At 45.1% G+C, this 27,570-nt stretch overlaps 1 pseudogene; it reads right to left on the reverse strand.

Annotated features, from left to right (window-relative positions):
- The window catches only part of LOC142856720 (small ribosomal subunit protein uS15-like), a 73,084-nt pseudogene that overhangs the window by 40,075 nt on the left and 5,439 nt on the right, over positions 1-27,570 (reverse strand).

Genomic DNA, 27,570 nt, shown 5'->3' on the forward strand with positions numbered 1-27,570 from the left:
GTTCCAGGCCAGCCAGTGCTGCACGGTGAGACCCTGTCTTAAAAAATTAAAATAAAAATAACTCAATTGACACAATACCGAAGGTGATTTAGGGAAATTTTCAATCTAAAAATACTTAAATCTCTAAGCCACCCTCTTGACTGTCATGTAGCCAGCCTAATGGAGACCTAAAATAAACAGGCAGACCTCTGTGAGTGAAAGAGGGTCTGTCCTGTGTAAGACAGAGAAGCATGATCCGCCCAGGAGAATCTCTAAGAGGTGCGGGGAGCTGTTTGGTTCAGGGGGACCATTAAAGCCAAGCATGGGAAGCAACCAGCAGAGTCAGTGATAGCAGATAACAGAGAATTGCTGAGAGGCCTTACAGCTGGGGCAGCTGAGTAAATGTTAGGACCTGAGTTCCGATCCCCAATACCAATAGAAAAGCCAGGGTTCCACACTTGCGATCCAGCACTGGGAGACAGCTGCATGAGGAGCCCAGTAGCCTCTGTGTGGAGACATCCCCCACCCCACCACACACACACACACACACACACACACACACACACACACACACACACACTTCTTTTTTAAAGGGAAAGGAAAAAAAAAACCCTAAACATATAGCCCCTGACTACTCAAAATGGAAACACATGTGAATTCCTTCTAGAGACATACCCAGGCCTCATCGTCTATGACCATTTTCTCTTGGCCAGGAGAGGAAACCATCCTCGATGGCTGCCCACTGCACGTGTCTGTTACCCTTGCCAGCTGATGTTTAGTAACACAGGGTGTTTGTTCTTCTCCACCATTTGAACTTTCTCCATTTGTATCTGCCTTCCCCTCCAAACTAGACCAACTCTGCGCTGAGTTAATTCCCCAATTCCACGATGGCCTCAGCGGGGGAGGGGGGAGTGGATGGGAGTCAAAAGCAGCAGACAGGAGACAATAGGAGCAGGCAGCACTCCAAGAGCTTTGGCGCGCTTTGCGGGAGGAGACTAGCTCTGATTAATGCTATCAAAATGCTTGTCTTTCCTTTGATTGATATTCCAGACCCTTGCTACAATTATTGACGCTGGTTGACAACTATTATCAGAGTCTTTTATGGTTTGATGTTAGGGGGAGAGGCTGCGTGGACTTCACCAGAACATCCGCACACCTGCCTCAGTTTAACCCAAAACCCATTATTTTGCAAACAAAAAAATATAAAGCCAACCTAGTAATCATTATCTCACATATTCTTCTATTAAATCCTCCCCAGTTCACGGTAGGGGGTAGATCAACTCCTGGCCCGCCCCAGGTACATGAAGGGCCTGATGTGGCCCTAGAGGGTTCTCTGCCATCTGAGATCTGGCAAGCCAGGAGCATCATCTGGAAGGCATTGTTTGCCCTGCAATGCTGCGGCATGGCGGAAGGCTAAGACCAGACAGGTGCAGAGTTCTCTGGGTCGCTGCTCTTCAAGGGTGAGTGATGAACCGGCCACAGCTATCTGAAAATGACCTCGCCCGGAAAGGCTTGATCACCACCCCACAAAGGTGGCTCTCAACACAAGAAGTGTGACCATGGTCACACTTCCCCAACACCCATTATTCAGTTGAAATAATTGCCAGTCTAACCTCCACACACCTTCTCGTTTCAACTTGACTGAACCGAAGCTTTCAGTTTTCCTGCCCCTGATATCTACAGGAATGGAATGTTTGGTCTCTGTTCCCAGGAAGGCAAACATTATGGGAAGACTGGAAAATGCGTTTTATAAATGCTTAGTTCCCTAGAGGCTCAGGTCACTTTCCCCCTTTGCATGGGTTTGAGTAAGCATATTTAAAGAAACTCGTGAGTTTCTTTAAATATATCTCTACATGTTGTGAAACTAATTTTCTCTAATGGATTTCCTTTTTGGTTTTTAAAAGGTAGTTAACATAAGTGCACAGGAGACAAGTATGATTTCTCACTCTCTGCTAACCAGGTAGGACTCAGAATTGTGGCCTGTATATAGTGAACATTTAACAAAATTTACTGGGTAGGTGGGTGGGTGGTTGACGAATGGATGGATGGATGGATGGATGGATGGATGGATGGATGAGTGGGTGGGTGGACAGATAGATGTATGGATGGATAGATGGACAGACAAGACAGACAGATGGATAGATGATGGAAGTAACAGCAATAGCCATAGCAATGTCCTGTAAAAAGTGTTGTCCTGTTGACTTGGTCACTGTGGGCATCAAATCTTGCAAAAACAGCAAGTGGAGTTCATCCATTCATTCCAATATCTATCTGAACCTTTGTCAGTGCACACGCGCGCGCGCGCGCGCGCGCGCGCGCGTGCGTGTGTGTGTGTGTGTGTGTGTGTGTGTGTGTATGTGTGTGCGTGCTCATGCCAGACAACAGCCTTCAAGAGTCAGTTCTCTTCTTCCACCACGTGAGCTCCAGAGATTGACTTCAGATCAACAGGATTGCTGGCAGGTGCCTTTACCTTCTAAGCCGTCCCCACTCCATCCCAAGCATGATACTTTTAACACATGTAAAGGAAGACACGTGGTCCAAAAGACCATGATCAAACTCACTTTTGCTCCAAGATTACCTCCTACAAATGGAACTGGGAAGTGTGCATTTCCTTTGCTCTGAGCTCTGGAGACCATAGCGTTATTATAATTTGTAACAGGTTTCCCTGGAACACCAGCCCCCAACTCATAACACAGAGACTTAATATTAGTTACGAATGCTTGGCCTTAGCTTATGCTTGTCCCACTAGCTCTTATCACCTAATCTAACCTCTTTCTCTTCAACCACATTTTACCTCGGGTTTTTGTTTGTTTGTTTGTTTGTTTGGTTGGTTGGTTGGTTGGTTGTTTTAACTTTTCTTATATTCTGTATGTCTACTTTCTTGTTTCTTCCAAGTTTGTCTGGTGTCTACCTGGCTAGCTGGCCCTGAATATCTCCCTCTCTTTCTCCCTCATTCTCTGTTGAGCCTAGATTCTTCCTCCTACTTCTTCTCTCTGCCTGCCAGCCCCACCTATCCTTCTATTGCCTAGCTATTGGCCATTCAGCTTTTTATAAGAACAATCAGGTGCTTTGGCAGGCAAAATGAAACTCATGCAACACATCTTTACATAGTTAAACAAATATTCTATTTGTTTACAAGGGCAACTTACTATGCTCTCTATCCCCTAATCTGGGGTGTACCATCCTCAGGCTAGTCCCCAACCATCTTGTCTTCCATTCGCCATGCCATCTCGAGCCTCATGCTCTGGACCAAAACCGCATCCCTGCATCTCAAGGCTGGGTGGAGTGAATATCCGCCTGGAAATGCCTTGGAACTCCTTTGGCCGTCCTTTCTCCTTCAAAACCCTAGCTTCTTTTTAGAGCGAGTCATCAAACTTTACAGCCTCGTAAGCCTCTCATTGCTGTCACCTTGCCTGCTCCCTGGTCCGTGGAGTCACATGTCAGCATACGGCCCGCTGCCCCCCTCTCCACTATCGTTCCTATCCTATCCTTGGAACTGAACAGCGTCGTGACACTTGGCTCTTCTCCTGCCTGGTGCCCAGTGATCTTTCCCTCCACGTGCCCGTCATCTACTTGTGTGATCATCATGTCCGACCGCTGACACAGCCAATAATAGAAACCATGATCTTCCTGGTACCCCAATATCCTTGTTGTCCTCTCAAGAACCTTTGTTGCTTCCCTCATCTCCCTCACCTATAGCATATGGGACATCGTTTCTCTCCTCTACCCGCACATATTTCCTAGAAATCAAAATCCACATTTTCATCTTTAGGGTAGCATGGAACTGAACTATACACACACACATGCATGCATGCATGCTTGCATGCACCCCTCCAAAGCTCTGGAAAATTCATTTCCATGCACACTCCTCGTGAACATCCAGGTTCAGATTGCTCTCACATCCTACCCACCACATTTCACATGGACTGCTGGGAGAACTTCTTAGTGGGTCCCTTCTTCCTGTCTTTGTCCCCATCCCTCTACCCTGTCCCTTTCGGTCTCTCCTGTGCACTGTAGGCACAGTGATCCTTTTAAAAGTAAATCTTATCTCTTGTTCAAGGCCTCCAGCTGCTTTCCCCCTCACCATTTGCGGTACCAGAAACACCCATCACAGACTGACCCATGAGACCATGTTGTCTGATCCTGCCTCGTCATCACCAGTACTGTCTCCATGACCTTCCCTCCTGCCACTGCTCCCTTGGTCACTTTGCTCCAACCACTGGTCCCATCTTTGAGCTGCCAACCAGCTCCCAAATAGAGACACTGAGGCTTATTATTAGTTATAAATGTTCTACATTATCTTATATTTGCCCCATTAGCTCTTATAACTTAATTTAACCTGTTTCTCTTCTACATTTTTCTCAGGGCTTTTTACCTTTCTTTCATTCTGCACATCCTGCTTTCCAGCTTCCTCTGTGTCTGGCTGGCTAGCAGCTGCCTGCCTGCCTGGCCCTGGGCATCTCCCTCTCTTTCTCCCTCATTCTCTCTTGACCTAGATTCCTCCTCCTCCTTATTCTCTCTGCCCACCAGCCCTGCCTGGGTGTGGAATATTAATTTAAGATGTGTTACATTAATTTATGCTGTGGAATATTTATTTAATGATGCAAAGATGTGTTGCATTCTTCTTGGTTTAATTCTGTGCTACTTTGCCTGCCTAAGACACCCCGATTGATCTAATAAAGAACTGAACAGCCAATAGTAAGGCAGGAGAAAGGAAAAGCAGGGTTGGCAGGCAGAGAGTATAAATAGAAGGGGAAATCTGAGAAGAGAGATCGGGAAATGCAAAAAGGAGGAGAGGAGGATGCGGGGGACGGGGGGGGGGGTGGTCAGTCACTCAGCCACGCAATCAGATACAAAATAAGAAGGAAAGAAAATATATACAGAAATATAAAAAGGCAAAAGCCCAGAGGCAAAAGGTAGATGGAGAATCTAAGTTGAGAAAAGTTGGCAATAAACAAGACAAGCTAAGGTCGGGCATTCATAAGAAAGAATAAGCCTCTGTGTATTTATTTGGGAGCTGGGTGGCAGCCTCCCCCACCCCCCACCCCCGCAAAGAGTAAGAGTAAAAGGAATAAGGAAAAAGCCAACTACGTTTTTATTCCTCCTCTGCCTAGCTATTGGCCATTCAGCTTTTTATTAGACCAATCAGGTGCCTTAAGCAGGCAAGGTGACACAGTAACACATCTTTATATAATCAAGCAAATGGTAGCATAACCAAAAGCAACACACCTTTACATAGCTAAGGTCATATTCTGCAGCATAAACAAATGTAACACATCTTCACATAGGTAAAGTCATATTCCACAACACCATCTCACATCAGCTATCTTTCTGCCTGGATTTCCTGAGATATCACCATGTCTACTCTTCCGGCCTTTGTTCAAATATCTCCTTCCTAGTAAGACCTTCAGTGGCCTTCCTATAAATATTTCAGTGATGCTCCCTTGGCATCCCTTCCTCCCCTTACCTGATTTTCTTTTCCTGCACATTTATCACTGTCTGATACATTCTGACACCTAATTGTCTATTTGCTTTTTTATATTTTCTCCTGTTATTTTATATGTAATGGATTTCTATTTAATTCGTTGTGCCCAATATAGCTGTGCATGACTCATGGAAGGATACGAACACCTCTGAAAACTCAGCGTCAAACAGAGCATCCTTGACCATCACACCCTGTCCTTGCAGCACCTGTCAGTGAGATGATCATTCCATTGGCCCAACTACAGGTTCACTGTCCTGAAGTCTCCGCCACTCTAGCAGCCACTCTAGACTCTACCTGGTCATCACACATTTGTATCCTCCTTGCCTTGTCTCCCCCTACTGTGCACACCTAGGAAAACCACAATTCCTGTAAGAGAAGGTGAATAAAGTAATCCCATACCAACTCAGAATTAGGTATAATGAGGGGTTCTTTATCCAGGGGGGCCTCACAGATCACAGTCCTCTGCATGAACAGGGAACAGGGACCAAATCCAGAAGCCAGGCAAGAGAGGAGAGAGAGCAAGCAAGTGAGCGCACACTTTTTTGGCACCCAAGGCTGTGCCCAACCTGGCCCAGCCTCTCAAAGGACATTGGCTGAAGGAGGTTCCCCAGAAAATTCCTTTTTAAAATTTTCAGATATTTTGTTGATGATAATAAGATCCCACCTAAAAGCAGTAACATTTTTTATAAAATAAATTTAAATTATGTTTAATTTTTTTAATTTAAAATATTTTAAATAAATTATAACTAAGAGGAATGCTTTCATAGATGAAAATGAAACATCAACACATGGAATCTCCTAAAAGAAGAAATGGGAAGAAATTGTTGAGCCATCTGAAGCACCAAGAAGAACTGGGAGCCACACAAGAAGCGTTGTGACGGGAGATTGTTCCCCAAATCAGCCTTCATTCCCCCAATGCACATTTGGCATTGAACTGCTTTTCTTCACCTGTAGAGGTGATGGGGGTGACAAGGCATGAGGAGACAGCCAGCCCCGCTCTTGGCGATGGTCTCAGTCATCCATTGCCCATCTCCAGCCAAGGAGTGCCATCGTCACGAGAGGGAGGTCTGACCACTGTGCTGAAGAGATGGACACTGTCCTCTCAAACGCCACTGTCTGTATCCTGAGTGCGCTGTTTTCCATTCAGCATGAGTTAGCCTTGTAGACAGGCTGTCAGAGTGCAGTGTATTAATGTAGACTCTAGGAGCACTGCTGTCTAGCAGACCCTCCAGAAGTCAGTCCTCTTCCACAGCTGGGAAACACGTCTCTACTTCCGCCTCCACTGACTCCAAACGCTAGTGAGCTGCTTACTGCACCCCTTTACTGAGTGCCCTACCTGTGCATCAGGAGTGGGAAAGTGTTCGGGGTTCAATTTACCGAATATTAGTTGTTTACAAAAACAGAATTCAGACCATTGACCATGATTGTCAACTCTGAGGTTTTCCTTAAGTTCTGCAGCCAGAAAACTTTGCAGCATTGTGTTCCAACAAGCTAGCTTTACTCAGCCCTGACACCTGTCCATCCTGAGGCAGGACCTTCCAAGAGACAGGAGGACACTAATTGCTGGGATGGTGCATACCACCAATTATTAATGCCTTATGCTGTATCACTAATGAAATCATTAGTTGTATTAAATCAAGCAGAAAATTTGAACCGTCTCACGTACCCATCTTGACGCTTTGTTGCCCACAGCCTTATACAGAACACACCCTCCCCAGTCAGGGTCCAGTGCACAAGCAGAAATCTTGCTACGCATGAAATTTGGGGTTTTCCGATATGCTTACTTGCTTCATTGCTTTTAAAGATGGGAGAGGTGTGTCACTATGCAGGCCAGGTTGATCTCAAATGCACCATCCTCCTGCTTCAGCCTCTCAAGTGCTGGGATTACAGGTGTGCCCCACCACACCTACCTATGGTCTTTAAAATAAACCAATAGCTCTTTCTAGATTTTTTTTTAAGTGTGCACAGATGTAGGTGTGTTTGTGTATGTGAGGGCAGGGGCCTGTCGAGGCCAGAAGAGGATGTCGTATCCCCTGGAGCTGGAGTTATAGGTGGTTGTGAACTGCCCAACATGGGTTCTGGGAATCAAAGACTGGTTTCTTGTAAAAGCAACGCACGGTTCTAAACACTGAGTCATCTCTCTGGTCCCCAAAACAAATAACTTTTCTATTCTAGTCTGTTTGCTTCTTCACCGCCAAACAAACTTCCCAATGTTCTAGAGTTGACAGATCCATATGTTTTTTTTCTATTTCTTAGCTCTTATTCATCCAAACTAATTTTTTTCTGACTTCCAGGTCTTTCTCTTATTATTTTTCCTAATCTCTTTATTTGGATATTCATTTTTATTTCCTATATTTCTAGTAGACATAACCAGAGCTATGAGCTTGGCTATGAATTTATCCAGAGCCTTGTATCCAAATCTAATGCTATTTGATGTTACATGGAACCTGTATTTATGTCTTAAGCTATACCTTGTAAACAATTTTTAAAGTGTAATATAATAACGTTAACCCTAGAGGCACTGCTGACCAGTAGACCCTCTGGAATTTAATCATCTTCCGTAGGAAAACAGCTCCCGACTCCTCTCCACCCTCACCCTCTGCTGACTCCAAACTCTAGCTCAACGAGCTGCATACTGGATCCCTTTACTGAAGCAGTTCAGTGGGGCTAGGTAAAAACCATACAACCATCCTGTCAGGACTCACTCCAGATTTATGGTCAAGACTCTTCAGTGACCGCTCAACACAGTCTGACATATCAACTCCACTTGTAAATTCATTAGCCTTCTCCCAGGATGCCTATTAGGTCCTTTCTCCTCACTCCTCCAGTCTCCATCACCCCTCCCACCCAACTCTCAACTGAAATGCTTGTCATATATCTCACAGAGAAATAGAGATGTAAGTGGGGGGAAGCCGTTTCCACTCACAGCTGCCGTGCCATAAGCATCCCTGTGTCTACACATGTGTGCCCTGGTGCACTCTATCCCCTTGTGTTCTCCTCACACACTTGTCTCCCAAAACAAGGGTCCCTTTCCTGCATCATCTAGCTTTCTGCTAGACCTCGGCTTCCACAAAATGGCCATTGAAATAACTTGTGTAGGCTTCCTTCTCCCAGCCGCTAATCTCAGTCCATCCCACATCCATGATCTCTGTCTTCAGCAAAGAAAGGACTCTGGCCATAGTCTGCCTCCTCAAAATGCTGCCATGTTCCTAGGGTCAAAGATCTTTCAGAAAACCACTTTGAACGTCTATTTTTTTCCAACACTTTGAGCATACGTTTGTTGGCAAGGAAGAAGAGTTGGGTGGTGCACAGTTCTCCCCTTTTAGAAAAGCTCCCCAACACTTACCTGGATAAGGAAAATTTAAATATGATACCAAATGCACAGGTAACAAAGGCTAAAATTGAGGAGACTTCATCAAGCTAATGGGTGTCTCCTCAGATCAAAGGAAGCAATCAGCAGAGGGAGGAGGCAACCTACAAAATGGGAGGAAACAATTGCAAGCTGTGCATTTGTCAATGGGTTAATGTCTAAAACACATAAGGAACTCCAGGTTTCAGGATCAAAATCCCAAGTACCCAGTTTTAACCTGGGCAATAGGCCTAGACAGACATTTTCCAAAAGAAGACAAATCTCTCTGTATGTCTCTCTCTCTGTGTCTCTCTGCCTCTCTCTCTCTGTCTCTCTCTTTCACACACAAACACACAGCTCCATATTGCTGATTATCTGGAAATGCAACAACAAACCACAATGAGATATCACCTCACTTAAGCAAAAATGGCTTTTATCCAAAGGACAAAAGTCAGACAGACTGGCAAGAACTTGGGGAAGGGAAATTTTGCTCTCTGTCATGAGAATGTCAGTTCGCAGTCATCCTGGAAAACTACAGAAGATTCTCCAAAGGTAAAGTGTATCTATCACAGGATCAGGCTATCCTACTACTGAGATACAAGTGGGGCAAATGAAGCCAGTGTGTCCATGGACCCCTGCACTTCCACGACTATTGCACCACTACTCGGTGGCTGGAGACGGGAACAAGAAAGAACCATCAGTTTATGAATAGGTAAAGAAAACAAGGCAAGAGTAAATTCTTTCCATTTCAACAGCACGCTAGAACTGAACACTGCTAGAGCAAACCAAATAAACTGTGCACAGAAAAACAAACGCCAGATGATGTATTTATTCAGGCAACCTAAAAATGATAAATTCGTAGACGTTTATGGTGGAACTGTGGCTACCAAAAGCTAAAGGGCTTAGGAATGGATGGGCACATGATACAAAAGTTCATTTAGGTGGACGGTGTAGGCTTAAGTTGTATCATCATTGTACATGATAGTTAATAATCTATCATTAGTGAGAATCACTAAAATATTGAGCAGATATTAAGTACTTTAAGGGTTCTCACCACAAAAATATGAGTATAATATAATACAAATGCTAATGATCTCATTTTGGCCATTCTATACTGTGTGTGTGTGTGTGTGTGTGTGTGTGTGTGTGTGTGTGTGTGCAAGATCTTATATATTAAAGACACTATTTTCATCAATGTATAATTTTTTTCAAGGGTTTGGGGCAAGTGTAAGGCTCTTGGTTCAGTCCTCAGTTCTAGTAACAAAACTCTTAAAGTTCTTTTATTCTGCTTTTCGATGTTTGTCCTCTCCTGTGTGACAACCACCAAGGAGTCTCTACCCATTGGCTACCCAGCCTGGGCCTGTAGCTGAGTGCTTCTGCATGCATGCTGGTCCCTCTGCCTCTCCACGGTTGGTGTATTTGATCCTTGTCCCCAGTGTCCACATAGCTGTCCAAGCATCACCAATGCCCCTAACTTATGTTAGTGGCTCAGAGATTGAGTGAATGATTGACGGCTCACACACCTTGCAAAAGTTTTTACCATCCTATAATCAAATAGTTCCGGCCCCCAGTTTTTCAAGAAGTATAAGGCCTACACTGGTTTATATAACTCCTCAAGGTTGCTTGAAAATACCGTACAGCACATATATTTTCTTCCACGGGCATGGATCTAGATTATAAACATATGCTTGTTATCCCCATTGTTGTGATATATGCATAATTGCTCTCTTCCAAGAATACTTAATCATCTTAAGTGCAGCTTTAAATAATATTACTTCGTGCATCAGGAATCCAGCATCCATCAAAACAGCAAGGCGCTGCCTTGTTTGTGAGACAGTATTCTGATGCTGTAGAGACAACACCGCAGATTTACAAAGGATGTGTGTAACTTTCATGGAACTCTGCAGCAGCACTGAGACCCCCCATGTATACCTCGCATTCGGCACTATTTCCAAGACGTTTTACCAACCACACACATGCGAGGCCTCAAATTGGACAGGCTAGCCGCAACACCTAGCTTGAGTGTTTGAAACCCCTTTCTTTCATGAGCATGAGGCTTATCCTTTTACTTTTTTCTGTGACGTTTACCAGCATACAATCAGTAAACCGTTTATTTCTAGAACACCATAAAATATGGACGACACCCTGCATACAGTATTTCAAATAGACTCTGGTGTGTTCTGCACCTGCTTGGATTCCATGGAGGCGATATGAAAATTGGCTGTTGGGTGTGGTCTCGCGTCTGTGATTAAGTGCTTCATTCACACTCATATGTCAATCTATTAGTGTGCTGTTAATTCAAACGCGGCTGTGATGTATCTTATCCCCATTAGCACATTCATCACAGGTAGATGTGCAACTTGGACAAAGGTGTACACTCTCATTAACGGTGAGCGGCCTATTCATCTTACAGGAATGTAATTAATGTTAGTTTCCATCTTTAATTTTTCACTGTTTGGCACGATGCATATTTAGCATTTCCCTTGTCCTTTATCAACTGGCCCCTTCTTATCACCTGGATAATTCAGAAAGACTTATTTTTAACCGCATCTGCTGCTCCAATTTAAAATATTTTATCCACGTGTGCTTCTTCACGGTCATGGCGTTCCCCTCCTGTGAGGGTTCACGCGGGTTGGGGGGGCAACTATGGAATAAAAGGAAAGGCAATGTCTTCCCACCTTTCTTTAACAGATGAGATGAATATAATTCACTAGGTCAGGTGTTCACCATACAAGCATGAGGACCCGAATTTGGAGCCCAGCACCCACATAAAAGTCAGACAGCAATGTGCATCCAGCTCTGGGGTGGGCAGGGTGGAAGTGGAGGTGGAGCTTACTGGCAGCTCGGCTCCTGGAGTTGCTTCCAGATTGTCTCAGAACGTAAGGTGGAGACTTACTGCTGAGGGAGAGAGCCAATACCGTCAACCTCTGGTTTTTTATACACACATGTACCAAAGACACCATATGCACAGGTGAGAGTGCATTCACACACACACACACACAAATACCAAACACGTACACACAGGTGAGAGTGCATTCACACACGCATGCGCACACACCTCTACAGAGGGTGAGCACTCCCTTGAGAAGCCCGCGTCTACACTTGAGTGCGTGCTATCCTTCCACAGTGTGCTTCTGTGCTAACCTCATGTTAAAACCTATGCTTCAAATCTCTTTTGATCTTGAAGCTCCAACTCGGCTTCAAAGGAGGAAGGATGTTCCTAATACCGCTTCAATGGAAGAAGCAATTAAGAATCTCTTTTTTCTTGGTCTCTGAGCCCTTAACAGGTGCCAGGGGCCACGGTGACGCTCAGACACTGAGTGGACACCGAGGACTATTAGAAATTGCTTCTTAGGCCACAAGAAAGAAATTCTTTTTTTTTTTCAAATTTTCATGCTTTGTCATGGATGACACAGTTGTAAAAAAATGTATGTAGCCACCTAGCACTCTCTTTAGCAAACTCTCTGTGTTGGAGACACTACCAAAGCCGCCCTATCTACACCCCGAGAGGCTAAAATGTAGGAAGTACGTTTATCTCTAGGTTCCCTAGAGGAAGGAAGAGGAGGCTGTTGGAATGTCCTTTTCCAACCTCAGACCAGCAAACTGTCAGGATAAAAATACTGCATCTATACTGCCAAGGCTACCTCCGCGCTGGCTCTCCCATCTCACAATGGAACCCAATGCACCAACACATCTGTCTACCCAGTACCAATTCCAAGGAATAATACTACTTGTTCTTGCTGAATTCACTCCCACCTGAAGTTTAACCTGAGCAATGAGATCTCGGAAGCAGCCCAGGCCACCTCTGGGCCGCAGCTCCCTGAAGGGGAAGCCCCTTCCTCTGGTTTCCCCCATCCCCAGGGTAAGCCATCAGTAGCAGCAGTGGCCGGCTGATGGCTATGTGGCTGCCCGCAGATTCAGGGGGAATCAATCTCTCCGCGTGGAGCTTGAAACCAGTGCGCGCTGCCCACCAAACCCCTTTCTTCCTCCATCCCAGAAGAGGCTTCCCTGTTGGAACGAGGCTCGAAGCTTTGTACAATCAAAAGCCTTTGATTAAATCAGACCCACTCCTTCTACTTGCCGTAGCATTGTGTAACCAGGGAGAAAGCCACGGGACCACAAAACAGCCCAATCTGTCGCCAGGTGGGCTGACAAAGCAGCGCTAAACACACGATGGATTTCAAGCCACGTTACATCTCCACATTGCAAAGCGATGATAAAGTGCGTAGGTAAAGGATGCCTGCGGGTGCACATTTCTCGCAGACAGAGGCCACTCTGCCCCCGAGTGGGCTGTTGCCCTTCCCACTGAGAGTTTTTAAGCCACTTGGGAATAGCGACCATTTGAACAGAAAATTGTTCCTGTTTCTAAATGATAGGGGGAAAAAAAAGAAAGAGAGAGAAAGATGCTTTTCTGACATCTAACCCAAAAGCCAAAGGGTTTTTAAGAATTAACTCAAAGAGATATTTGCTTGCTCGGTCCATCACCTGCTGTCTCTTCATCTTCACACCTCCTGTCCATCGGCCCACGGTATACATCTCCCCACCTCCTAGCCCTCCAGAGAGTCGAGGAGAACTCTCCGTTCTCCGCTTTTTCCAGAACCCAGCATGAACCACCTTCTTCTAGCCTGATAGACTGTGTGGGAAATCATTCAGGTCCACTTTAAACGGGGTTCCTTGGGGGAAAGAAACCTCACATTACCTGTGTAAAGTGCTCTGCCCTCCACGGCACCAAAGCCTTCAATGCAGCCTGCCCTCCCCACTGTGAATGGCTCTTTGGCGACCACTTGCTGTTGCTCAGGTGTTTTCCTGGCACTGGAGAGGTCTCCACATCTTTCCCGCCCACCCCTCGGGGGCGCACCAAAGATCCTTCCCCCTCAGATGCATTATTGTCTCTGAAATGTAGCCCAAACACGTAGGTCTCTGTCCTTCTGTCCAGTTTTATTCTTGTACATGGGATGCTTCAGTCCCATCCACTTGTTCTGATCTGCCCCCCAACTCTGTGACCACTTGGGTCTGCTTCTCCTTGAGTGTATCTGAGACTTAACCAAAGAAGGAGTCAGTGCGGAGGGACCAGGAATCCAACAGCTACTGTGAGCAGAAACAATGCAAGCGGCAAAACAAGGGTGGGGTGGGGTGGGGAGGGTGAGTATTAGCCACTATCTATACTTGCACCCCACAAAAAGCCGATGTAATCATTTCAGAGTCTCAGGGCACCTGGGACTGGTAAATTGAGGCTCCATAACTACCTCACCTCCAAGATCAAGCCACCCTCGCATCCACGTGAGCCTGATCTTCAAACAAAATGAAAGGGTTACAGGTGAGTGAGCTCACGCTTCATTTCTTCAGTCTATTGTGTTAAGGGCTCCACTTTAGCCAGGTGGTGGTGGCGCACGCTTTTAATCCCAGCACGCGGGAGGCAGAGGCAGGCGGATCTCTGTGAGTTCGAGACCAGTCTGGTCTACCAAGCAAGTTCCAGGACAGCCAGGACTGTTACACAGAGAAACCCTGTTCCACTTTAAAAAGTAAGCTGACATTTGAACACGGTCTGTATGGAGAGCAACAAAGCCCAGTGTGTCTCATGGAGGAGAGGCGTGTCTGAAGCACACAGAGGTGAAAGGTCAGCTCTTTATGGGAGACTCCTCAGTGTTGCCCATCACTATACCCTCCCATTCCACTTGTTAATGACTCTACTTACTCTTCATGGAAATCAATCATTTTCAAGCTAATTAAAGAGAAACCTTTCATAACTTTGTACTGTGAGCAGTAGTTTTTTTAATTTCCAACAGTTAAATTGAGAATTTAAGCATTTATCATCAGAGGTGTTTTTCTGGTAGCTTTTACCTGTGGCTACAAAAGACTGTGTGACACTCTGAAATGACACACGCAGACTTACATACATTGGAAATTGATTCCAGTGACATTGGTTCTGTTCACATTGATTATTATAAACCATCAAGTTTAAAAACATATGTGGTAACTGCAGGCTGCTGGGGGGAGAAATAAACACCTGAAATAATAGCAGTGGCCAAAAGGTTGTTGTAAAAATTTAAGTGTATGAACTATATCGTTGGGGAGGATTTTGTTGCTGTTGTTGGATTGATTTGGGGAGGGGTGGACTGGTTATCGATTTGTTTGTTTGGTTTGCTTTGATTTGCTTTTTTCAGGAAAAAAAAAAGATCAGAAAGGCGACTTCCATGGTATGAAATGCTTCTGAGAGGAGAATTTAATACGGTTTAGAGCATCGTGTGCCCTGTGCCCTATGTTACCTGTGGCGCATGCAAGCGACACAATCATGTCGTCTCTGCTTTGTTCTTGGCAGTCATTTTACAAACCAGCCGATCAGGCGACTTCAGTTCAGGTCTCAGATCTGATGTAGTGAGGCTTCTGTCTTATTTTAAGAAATAAACAGTACTTTTGCCCATTTGTCTTTAACACGTTTTGTGCATCATGGTGTCATTTCATGAGTATCCCCGGGCTCACTTGTGTTTACTCAGAATGCAGAGAAAAGCAAGAAGGGAAAATACCTTAGGATCATCGAGAATCTCTGCACATGAAGAGCGTAGGTGGCTGGAGTGCAGGGTGTGCAAGAAGCTGCAACCCAGATAAAAGTAAGTCCTGATGGAACCCGAACAAAAATAATTTCCAAAATGCCTTGACATTAGTCAAACCAGCTTCTAGAAATGTGTGTATGTAATAATGAGAAAAAAATTAATAGTGATTATTTTCGGGAGCATAGCACAGCCAAGACCTCAAAAAGAGGAAGTTTTTTTTTTTTTATGGGTAAGGCATTGCATTTAAACATCAAAATGTGGTGTAATGTGAAGTATGAAATAAGTTTTGAAAGGAAGCTGATGATGAAGAAGAAATGCAGTGGGCATTTAATAAGTGGAGGAACCACAAGGTAATTAACTGGCATGCATAAAGATTCATGCTTTATACCAAAATTTTAATTTTGCACATAAATGTGCCTGATGTAGGCAGCATTTAATCACCTAGCTGACAGGAGTAACCACTTTCATTTAACCTTGACTGAAGATCATGAATTCTAACAGGTTTAATTGGATACATCATTTAACAGAATGAACAGAGCAAATTTTTCTCAATTCATAGGTTCTGATTGACATGCACCAGCAATAAGGCGTTGCACAATTACAGCTGCTCCGCGATCCTGCCCTGGGCAGCAATTGCCATAGTGACGTGACTCTCCTGGATGGCTGGGGCACAGCAACTACACTGAATCCCCCCCCCCTTGTTTTGAAAAGGCCAAAGCTTTTTTAAAAAAGAGAGAGGGAGAGATAGGAGAAGAAGAAAGAAAGAGAAAAAGAAAAGAAAGAGACATGGAAGAGGGGAAGAGAGGAGGATGGGAAAGACGGGGGCTTCGACAATTTCTTGCATATTAATCATAGTGATGGGCACATTCTGAAAGGGAAGGGCTAGGTCTTGCTATCAGCCACATGGAAAATGGAGAAATAATGACATTATCTTTTATCTGTTTAGCACATCTCTTCCCAGCATGTCAGAAAAGACTAAGTTAAGCAAAACAGACTGGGAGGAATGGCCTGAAAGAGACCATGGAGGCCACAGCGCCAAGCACGAATAAACCAGCATGATGAGGAGAGGAGGCCCCTCTGTCCACCAGAGTCCCACCGGTGGGCAACAGGGACTAGGTCCTGGGCCAGGGTGACAACGGAAGATAGGGCTAGACATTTTTATACTTCGGATTCCTCCATTGGCTAGCTTTTAAAAATCCCAAATTAATCACAGGCATGAAAGAGGCAGATCCCCAGCAAAATTATAAAAGCCCTTCCTCCATACAAACACACACACACAAACACACACGTATATATGGTAATACTATGAGGATTTATATTATCAAAGCTAAGCAAACTGAGGGTCAAATCCTCCGCCGACCTGCTTTCAGCTGTGAGAGACTGGATTGAGTGTTTTCTACCCAAGGTAATGGCTTTGTGAATTGGAGCAACGGTTAGTCCCAAGTAGGTGACCTGAGCAGTGGACAGTTGAACCTTAGATGGTGAGACTCTATAGCCCCAACTGGGCAAGACACTTAGAAGACCGGAAGTGTCGGTTTGGCTATACATATGAAGGTCAGACTACAGGACCGGGTGATATATTGGAATTCTTTAATGAAGGAAGTATAGTTAGGTGTTTAAGTCTCCAGTTTTGCTTTGTCTTATTTCTATTTGAGAGAGTTCACTTAATGAAAAGGGGACATGAACCTTAACCAGTCCATCCACCCTGGCAACCTCCCACAAAGGGACACCTGTGGCCTGGTTAGGCAGGGTAGAGAGAGATGGAGGGGGTCCCATAGCGGGCCAGGAGTGGGACTGAGTAGCAGGGGGACTGAAGACTGCTGGTGGGGTGAAAGTGGGTGCCAGAGGTAGAATGACCTGTTGCTGGGGAGGGGGAAGAGGAGACCACAGGAGCTGGAGGAGGAGAAGTGGTTTGTGTCTAGGCCCATAAGGCAGAGGCTCCTTAGCTGAGTAGTAGAGGGGGCAGGGTGGTGGTGGAGGCGCACACCTTTAATCCCAGCAGTAGGGAGGCAGAGGCACGCAGACTTCTGTGAGTTCAAGGTCAGCCTGGTCCACAAGAGCTAGTTCCAGGATAGACTCCAAAGCTACGGAGAGACTCTGTCTTGAAAAACAAAAAACCAAAACAAACAAACAAAAAACCAACAACAAGAAAAAAGAGAGTCGTGGAGGGTTTCTCTAGTTCAGACTTCATAGCTTACAGGACCTGAGCGGGGGCAGGAAGAACAGAGGGAAGGCTTGGAGCAAAGATAAGAGAAAGCTTGGACGTAGGGGACCTCTTTCCACCTGCTGGATCTCTGACAGAAGTCTTGTATAATCTCAGGATCTAGGTTACTGGTATGTGACCATTTGTATTGATTATCAATTGGGTAAGGTTTGACTGCAAAATGAGATAAGTTTAGAAGTCCTGAAGTCAGCTGCCAGGTGCAGAGGCCTGAGGTTTTCCAAAAGACATCCCAGAGAGGAACTCAGAGGCATGGTCGAGAGTGTAGTTCCCAAGTGTGAGGTACAGAAAGAAGATCCAAAGCCTGAACGTCCTGGCATCCCAAGGATCCAGGGAGGGCTGGATTAAGTGTGAGTAAGCTGTCCAATGAATTGCCATGCACTGAGCAGTGGCCAAGGGCTAAGAGACAGAGCAAGATGCTGTTGCCTGGTACCAGGGCTTACCAACAAAGCCAGAGGGTGAAGACCATGCTCCAAAGATTAAGCCACGCTCATGAGAAGTGGCCAGAGGTAAGGATCAGCAAAGGGTGTTAACCATAGCCTTAAGGACTGTGGCTGGGGGTTCTTCCACCTCCAAGAATACCGGAAGGATGTCAGATGCTCAGCCGTCACCCCCACGGATCCAAGGAAACGTTTTCGCTGGCTGGGAGAAGAGGGACTTGTCACCAGTCATTGCTGGTGTTGGGTGACGTGCCCAGAAATCGGTTAATTGGAAAGTGAACCTGTTGCAGTTAGGCTGGGTACAGGGTCCTGGTGTGCCTCGGACTGCCAATAGGCAGGAGGAGCCACCAGGAAGGGCTGCCAGCTTCAGGATACCAATGTAACAGTTTAACAGCAGAAGGTAACCTTGGACAGGTTGGAACCTGAGGGCACTACAGCGTCCCACCATGCAACAGAGCTCATGCGGGAGGTTGATTGGGGCAAGAGGTTGAGAAGGCAGCCTTGAGCAAGAGCAGAAAGTCTCCTAAAGGTCTACCACCCATTCTTTCCTTTCTCCTGCCAGGCCCCTGGCCTCAGTTTCCCTACATGGAAAACAGACTGATGCTCACTTAGTCAACCCCCAAAGAGGCTTTGAGAGTCTCACACAACTTACATATCTAATTACCCCAGTGCTGATGTTTTTCCATAAATACGCCATGAACAAAATTCTCCATAATGCCAGATCTGCCGGCGCACTCCCCATGTGCAGCGAAAGCATAAACACTTTCCTTTCTTCAAGGAAGTTCTTTATGAGCATTAAATGAGCAGATGATTTGTTGAGAAAGAACAGCAAATCAGAAACACACACACACAGAGAGAAATCGTCCTCCAACTGCTGGAACAATGATTCTTCTTGCATGTCGCTAACAAATCTGTTTTCTCCCCCCCTGCATCCGCCTAACAAACAGCTAAGTCTCCAGCATGCCTGCTCACAGCTCGGCTTTCATTTCCTACCCGTTCCTTCCACTTATCCCGAGTGCGTTCCCCTGTCATTGCAGCCAGCTCAGGGAGCCCCCCCAATCTCCTTGGCTTGCTTTCTCCATTACTCCCACAGCTGGAAGTTCTGCCCCGAGCTGGCCCAGCCCCAGTTCCCACCCCGGCTCCCTCCCTCCGAACTTAGTGATTTATCACCCCAGTTCTTCAAATCCCACCTTAAGAGCTTCCTTCCCCGCTAGGTTTTATCTTGCTGTCACCCCTCAATGCAAAATGTTTGGGGACACTTTGTATTAAGTGTGTTATTGGCACTAATGGTGCACACGAATCAATTGTATTAAATCTTCGTGACTTCAGGTAATTTGTCTGGGGGAAATGACACTCTCCATTTCCTCCCAGGATTTTGAATTTGTCTCTATGTTCTCTCTCTCTCTTTTTTCTCCTTTCCCCTCAGTGCTGTTTTGAACAAACAACAAAAATTACATAAACTGTCGAATATCCTTTGCTTCCATTTCCCCTCCTGCACCTTCTCATTGTGTGAATTGGCACACTCTCCCAAGGCAGTTGTGTTTACTTCTGGGCCCCGCGGTGTAATTTAACTTTCCGCAATACAAAATAAGTCCACGGCTTTTTTTTTCTTTTTTTTTTTCCTCCTGGACTCGTTCTGACAATCTCCGAAGTTATCTCTCACTGTTTTTATTTAAAGGCTCTCGACACAAACCTGGCTGCTCTCGCTGCCAGCCTCTGGGAGGGCTACAGCTGAGACAAGCCTCTGTCAGGAAGTGAATAGAACTCGCGAGACCATTGAGCCGGCCAGCAGATTAGTAAAAGGTCTGGAGGTGAGGTCCGACAGGGCCAGCTAATGAAGCAAAGCTGCGGAAAGCCCTGCTTTGTTGGCCACGACTGATCTGGCAATAACAGCAGCACTTAGCAAAGGGCCTGATGAGCTGAAAAAATTATGTCATTATCATTCATTCTTTCCATAATAGAAACATGGTTTTGACCTTTATATTTTCTTACATTTTACCATGCTGCTGCCTGTATTAACTGTAAGATTACCTAGTGGCTAGTGCATTCAAGGAACCCCCCAGGAAAGTGAATGCTTACTCTTGCCTGACTATTATCGACAAATAAAGTTGATACAATTAAAAAAAAAAAGCAAGGACTTTATTTGGAACAATTAGACAATGCTAATGATGGAACCGTAGGTTGGTTTGCCGCAAAGCATGGTGCAATTTGTCTGACTTAGTTAAGGAATATGATAATGCCCTAATTATCTGTCTAAGATGTGCCCTGGATATTGCAGAGGAGACAAAGAATAAAGAATGGCAAACCATGAATTAGCCGAAATAATCCGTGTTGTTAAAGGTTGGCTCCTGAGAAAGACTGGTCACTGGCAGTTCTCTCGTTTGCCATTCATCTATTGTTAATTTAATCTTTTGTGTATAATCAAAAAAAAATTTTTTTTTTTGCCCTGGGTTGACATTTGTTGGGAGAGTGTCTCTCCGCGTACCCCGCAGTGGTTGGAAGCCTGTGTTTGAGCAAACAGTCGGTCTTCAGGCTTTGCTTTTCTTTTGGTGACTGGACTTGAAGTGGGCCAAGAAAGCATCAACCCACTGCTAATTAAACGGATTGATCAGACTGGATATTGTTAGAATATAAACTGATGAGTGCTTGGTGAGTGCCAGTTGAAGTCAAAACTAAGAGAATGTATCAGCTAAGAAGAAAAGTCTGGGTCTTGGATGAAAGCCGGGAAACCTAATGAATTTAAATGTGTCCCTACGAGGGTAGATATATTTCTTCTTACTGTGAGACACTGGTGTCTTTTAGAGTAATAGAAGTAAATTACTATCTTAATCTGACAGGCCTATCACTGTTTTACCAAATCAGGTTGCTGGCTTCCGACAGACCAGGAAGCAATGGGCTTCCTTCTTTTAGAAGAGTAGAGTTGTGACCTCTCCCACACTTTGTTGCCTTTCATTAGCTAAGGGAGCCCCAAAGGCAACAGACCCAAACCAAACCCACCTGTCAGAACTTTCTCAGAGAGGGCGGGGTCCTTCCAACCTTTATCATGGCTCTTGCCCTTTCGGCCGAAGGAACCAGGGGCAACAGAGACCTGTCTGTGAGAACTCTGAAGTAGGATGTCTCCTTGGTAGCCTTCAGATCAAGAACGCTGGCTCCTTTGCCACCCAGGTTCAAGTCAGGTGAGATGCTCTTAACAACCCATCAGCAAGCCCTCTACTCCACCATGTGGAAATACTCAGTCTCTATCTTTGTTTAAATACCTGTACTATTTAGTCTGAGACCTTGTGTAGCGAATGAATGTGCTGGAGACCACATAGCTATGCGGAAGGCACAAACTGCTGTACTTTCTTGATGACAGGGCCCACACCACCATCCCTGCTGCTCTGAGAAATTGGGCAATTAAGGCATAGTTCCTGCAAGGATATCTTTCTTAACTTGTTTATTCCTAGTCCTTAAAACTATGTTACTCAATGGATGAAGCTAGAAAGCATTATTTTGAGTGAGGTAACCCAGACACAGAAAGACAATTATCACATGTACTCACTCATAAGTGGTTTTTAAACATAAAGCGAAGAAAACCAGCCCACAAATCACAATCCCAGAGAATCTAGACATCAATGAGGACCCTAAGAGAGACATACATAGATCTACATGGGAAGTAGAAAAAGACAAGATCTCCTGAGTAAATTGGGAGCATGGGGGCCTTGGGGGAGGGTTGAAGGGGAGGGGAGAGGCAGGGAGTGGAGCAGAGAAAAATGTAGAGCTCAATAAAAACCAATAAAAAAATATGTTGCTCTATTACCTTTCTGGAGACATGGTTTGCTTTAAAACATCTCTTTGCTCTTCTTTTGCTTCTGGCTACCTTTTCTCTTCTGTTCTATCCACTTTTCCTTTTTCTTTCTTTTGTTTTTTTTGTCTGTTTGCCTGTTTGTTTCATTTTTTTTGTTTTCCAAGACAGGGTTTCTCTGTGTAGTTCTGAAGCCTGTCCTGGAACTCACTCTGTAGACCAGGCAGCCTCGAACTCACAGAGATCCACCTGCCTCTGCCTCCTGAGTGCTGGAATTAAAGGCGTGCGCCACCACCGCCTGACCTGTCTGCTTTTCTTTCCTTTCAGTTTTTCTTCTTTCCCCCAATACTCTGTCCTTTGTGTCTCAGTTTTCTGGGGGTTGAACCCAGGGCCTTGTCTATGCTAACTATTCGCCCACTGAGCTGTAGCTCAAGCCCCACCTCTTCCTTTTCATATTCTTGCCTCCTGTTCTCTCTCTTCTTCTTCCTTGTTTCATCATGTTTATCTGTCTGGGCCTTTTTATTCCACAGCTGTTTGTTTTCTTATGTCGTTGGTGTTTTTTTCTGCACGTATGTCTATGTGAGGGTGTTGGACCCCTGAAACTGGAGTTACAGACAGTGGGTAGGTATTATATAGGTAAGGAGTAAATCTAATTATTACTGGTTATTGTTGTTGTTTTATAAGATAACCTTTCTCAAGGTAGACTATTAAATTGATAAATACAAATTTTTAAAATACAAAAATGACCTTGTTAAAATAGGTTCTGTGTTTGCAGCCTAAATTCATGTTTGGAGCCATCAGGGTCCTTGTCTGTAAGTTCTACGTGGTTCTTTCTTTAGCATTGTAATAATAGCCACCTCATTACCATTTTAAATAATTCTTCAGCATCACTCATTATGAAATGTTGTTACAAGAATTGCTTTCTCCAAGACCATTTCACGACCATCATAAAATTCATTTAATTAGCATATTTCAAAAACGAGTACACATTAAAATAATGAAACTCACAAATTAGATCAAGACTCGTTGTTTTCAGATATATTGATACCTTTCTGGGGGAATCTTCAGAGCCTGCAGACCAACACTAGGAACTATTGTCCCCTTGTCCCAGAAAGCCCAACACTGAGACTCGGCCCTGAGGAAATAAGGATATGCCAAAGATTCACTCCCAGAATAGTAACGCAGCACCCACTAAGGAAGCTCTGAATAAGACAGGATCTCAGTTTCCCCAAACCGAATATGGCCCACCAGGCCCGGCAGCACACACCTGTAATCCTGGAACTCCAGAAGCCGAGGCTGGAGGATCATGGGTTCAAGACCAGTGTATCAAGTTATTTTCTGTTGCTTTGATAAACCACCATGACCAAACGTGACTTATGGAACTGTTTATTTTGGCTTACTGGTCCATAGTGGTTCCATTGTGGTGGGGAAGGCATGGCCGCAGGAGCAGGAAGTTGGAAGCTCACATCTTTAACCCAGAGCATGAGACAGAGAGGACGGGGTGGAAGCAGGGCAAGGCTATGTACTCACAGAGCCCATCCCTACTGGCATAGTCCTCCAGCAAGCCTGCAGCTCTTAAACTTCCCCAAACAGTACCAGCCTCAGGACCACATGTCCAGATGCCTGAGCCTATGGGAGACATTTCTCGTTCAAACCAGCCTGGACTACACAGAAAGCCTCTCTCCCAATCTCCACGCCTCCCACCAAAGCCATGGATCATTTATAAAATGGATCATCATATGCCCATTAAAATACTTTTGTAGGGGAATTTTTTACCTAAATGTATTCTTGGTGTTTTGATACAGATCACAAAATGAAATCTATGCTCGGATCTCAGTCTGACGATTTATTGTATCTCTGCCTCAACTCTGCCTTCAGTATCTCTCCTGCTGCAGTGGGCTAACCCCTTAAAACACTTGCTCTTTGCCGGGGAACATGATCCTAAGCTTGTTAGTAGAGGTGTGAGGTCCCCATCCCTCCCTTTATTCTTTCTGGTGCTACCAGCCACACCTCCAGACCCTGCGTCTCTCCGCAAGCGCTCAGCGCATCCCAACAGTGGTTCTCCTAAAAGGGACACCGCTCACCTCTATCCTTTCAACAAAGTGACTTCTGATGCCCCAACTGCCTCTGATCTGCTTCACGGTATGCTCTCTACCTCCCCAGCAGCTAAGGTTCAGTCCTGGCTCAGGAAACCCAGAGAACTTCACCATGCAATGCAGCTATAGACAACTTCTCCATCATGGACCCATCTGTTTAAGGGGTGGTTCTCCTTTGATGCTCTTTCCTTACACAGTCTTCCTTCACCACAGGGTTCTTTAGCCTTTTCTTTTCACCTTCCTAGTTACCTTAATATAGTATTTAATGGTTCTTTAGAGTAATTTTTCTCTGCTCAAATGGCTTTGGGGGGTTTCTGTACACTGTTTTGGCTTTGAGCATTAAGCATATTGGTACATAGAAGTGGGGAGAGGCACTGAGACAAAGAGCCAAAAAGTTCACGGTGACTAAGTGGACCCTGAGATTGTATGTGTCTTAAATGCTGGTCTTTGGGATTTAACAATAGTTTCCCAAATTGTTTATCTTTTTTTGTTTGTTTTCATTTCTGTTTCTACATCCCGTTGTCAACAATGAATGCTAGGAAGTGGTGAGCTTTGATGACAGATCCTGGTTTGGCTACAGAATTCCAAACCAAAATGAATTTTGGTTCATTGGCATATTTTAAAAATAGTCAAACATTAAAATAAAGACACCCCTTTATTTTAAATTCTTAACTCTAATTCTTAATCCTCCTAACTCAACTTTCTAAGTGCAGGGGTTACAGATGTTCACCACCAAACCTGGCCCAACTCCACTTTTAAAGTCACCCCTTTATTGCCAAGGCATAAAGAACTATTTTTATAAATAGTAAGATAATTTTTTAAATACTATAGCAATCTTGAGAAACATATCAGGAGATTTTACTGCAGTATTCTGGTCTGTAGAGAGATCCGGCCAGAGATGGAAAACCGATTTGCTGCAGAAGTCCTGGGAACACAGGGAGGCTTTGACAGGTTCCGCGAGGTTCCTAGCTCTTGCTGTACAAGCCTTTTCCCACTTATTCCACCAAACGCTTCATAAAGGAATTTTTCAAATGTGATTAAGGTCCCAAACCTGTTGTTCTTAAAGCAGGGTGGCTATCTCTGGGAGCCGTACCTCATTGAATGGCCCCATTAAAAGCAGAGGCTTCTGTCTTGGCAGCTGCAGGAGAAGATGAAATCAAGAGATAGGACACATGGGGCTGGGATTCAACATGGAGAACTGCCCCGTTGTTGAAGTTAAGGGTGACCAAGTGGCAGTCTGGACAGTCGGGGATGTCAGGCCAGGACCTTCATCGTCTGACAGGCAGGAAGTAAACCGCGGGTTTCAGTTTCACAACCTCAAAGAATTGAATTCTGCCAATAACCTAATAGAGCTTCCCGGAGTCTTCAGCTAACCGCAGAAAACCAAACAGTGAACAGACTGGATCTGGCTGCTGGCCACCTCCTGGTTTCCAGGATGCAGACTCCCGTGGCATCGTCCTCAAAGGAACTACAGAACGTTTGGAATCGTGAGCCCTAGTCCCACTCGTCAGTATGGTGTTCTTGTTGACAAACCACCCTGAGCACCCTGATACAAAGACGGCTCTAGATTAGGGAATCTGGGCTCTGGATTATAGAGTGTCAGGTTAATTGCTGGACATATTTCCTTTCTGTTCCTACAGATAGAGGATATCATGGCACAGATGAGCTTCTCAGACGGTAAAGACTCGGGAGACAAAACCACGCTACCTGTGTGGAGTAGAGTTGTATCAAGCTCATAGCCCTCCTTTCCTAACAGCTTCCTCTTCCTTTCTATCACCTTTTCCCTTCCACCACTCCCTACAGTGTCTCTCTGCAGTTGGGCTGCCTTTGTGTACACAGTCATTTTGTTGTTTGTTTGGTTTTTGTTTTTTTGTTTTGTTTTGTTTTGTTTTTGTTTTTCTACTCTATCGCTTCTGGTTGCTTGCACAGGGGTAGGAATTGAAGAAGCCTTTTTTTCATCAGGAACTTGAAGTGATTTTGCCAATGAGTTGAAATCCGCTCTGGGAATTAAAATCTAAATCTACATTACCTTGGACTATTTCTGCTGGTTATGAGAAAAAGGAAAAGCAAAGATTTTAATCGGGGATAATGAATTTGGAAAGCTCTGAACAGAAATCTGTCACTCGGAACCGAGAGGAAAGAAATCGCTCCCTCTAGGTGGCCCCTTCCTGCTGTTGGCAGCGGGGGTCTTTGTGCCGTTGTCTCCTGATAGGTACTGATGCTGGCCCATTAATGCTGAAGGCCTTGACAAAGAGTTACTTCTCGTGTTTGCCATGTCACTTCAAGGGAAAGGCGAAAGAAGGTTTCATTTCCCTCCCGACAGTGGCCTGGAAATTGAACCGTGGAAGCTGTGAAATCGCCGTCAAGCCCAGCCGGAAGGGTGGCCAGGCACGCTTCCTCTGTTGACAAGAGTGACGTGAGGTGTCTGAAAAGCCGTTCTCGGCACTTCAGTCTGCACCCTCCTAGAAAGAAAAGGATTTCGGAGTCAAGATGAAAGTCAATGAGGAGATGCCACCTGCTTGTCTTTCATCTCCTCAGAACCTCAGGAGCCAGCGCTTTCCCGGTAGAGAAGCTGGGAGCCGCCCAGCGTCCTTGTGGGTCCAATGCAGGTTGACCCATGGGAAGTCTCTCTGACAAATGCTGCAACTGGACTTGTGCCCCCTAAAACGCATAGGCCCTAGCTACCAACACCTCAGAGTGGGAGCCGACTTGGAATATCAGAGCTCCTGATGTAATTAGACAAGATTTTAACACTCACTAGAAGAAAGCAGCCCTTTGTGCCGTGTAACCATATCTAAAGAGAAATTCTTCCTCATGTACAGAAGCCACATGACCATTAGAGTTATGTGGCCACAAGCTAAGGAACTCCTGAGAACTGGGAGGGAGGCCCAAGCCGACCCAGCCTTCCTGGACCTTGGTAGGAACATGACCCTGCCAACACCTTGAGCTCACACAACAGATCTCCAGAACAGAGGCACAACAGATTTCTGTCCACTAAAGGGTACCTATTTTGTGACATCTTGGTTCTTAGGAAATGTGTACGGTAAGAATAACGACTTTCCTTTCCTTGCTTATCTCTGATGATCATGGCTAGCATGAGCCCTCAAGCCAGCTTCAAGTCACAGGACATCAGAATTAGGAGACAGGACAGGACAGGACTACATCAGAGATTTTGGGGAGGTGCTGTCTGAACAGGCAGTGGTCAGGTCTGCAAGTGTGACCCCTTGCCACACCGTCTCGCTTGAGTGACTTTGTCAAAGAGCTTCTGTTCCCCACTTACCACCCAATGTCCCAGTCTGCTGAGGGCGGATAGGGCCTTGGAAAAGTCTTGGAGACACTGGTCTGGAGACAGTCCTTTGCTCCTGCTAGTAACTATGAATCTACAGACATGTTTTAAATAAACTGAAGTGCATGCATGTGCTTCCCACACAGCCCTGTGGCTATTTGGAAAGAGGTTTAGAACAGGGAGCTAAAGGCCCATGTAACTTCTGCCTGTTTCCTCTGATAATATAGGACACAGATTGTTTTTGTCCTATGGACATTTTTTTTAAATTAAAAATTTACTGGCTCATGAGAAAAATTAGGATTGTTTATTTTTCCAACATAGAATATAATAGAGCAAAAGTTTTATGAGTTATTTATCTTACTTTATGTGTACAAATGTT

This window comes from Microtus pennsylvanicus, chromosome 9 (assembly GCF_037038515.1).
Source record: "Microtus pennsylvanicus isolate mMicPen1 chromosome 9, mMicPen1.hap1, whole genome shotgun sequence".
NCBI lineage: Eukaryota > Metazoa > Chordata > Mammalia > Rodentia > Cricetidae > Microtus > Microtus pennsylvanicus.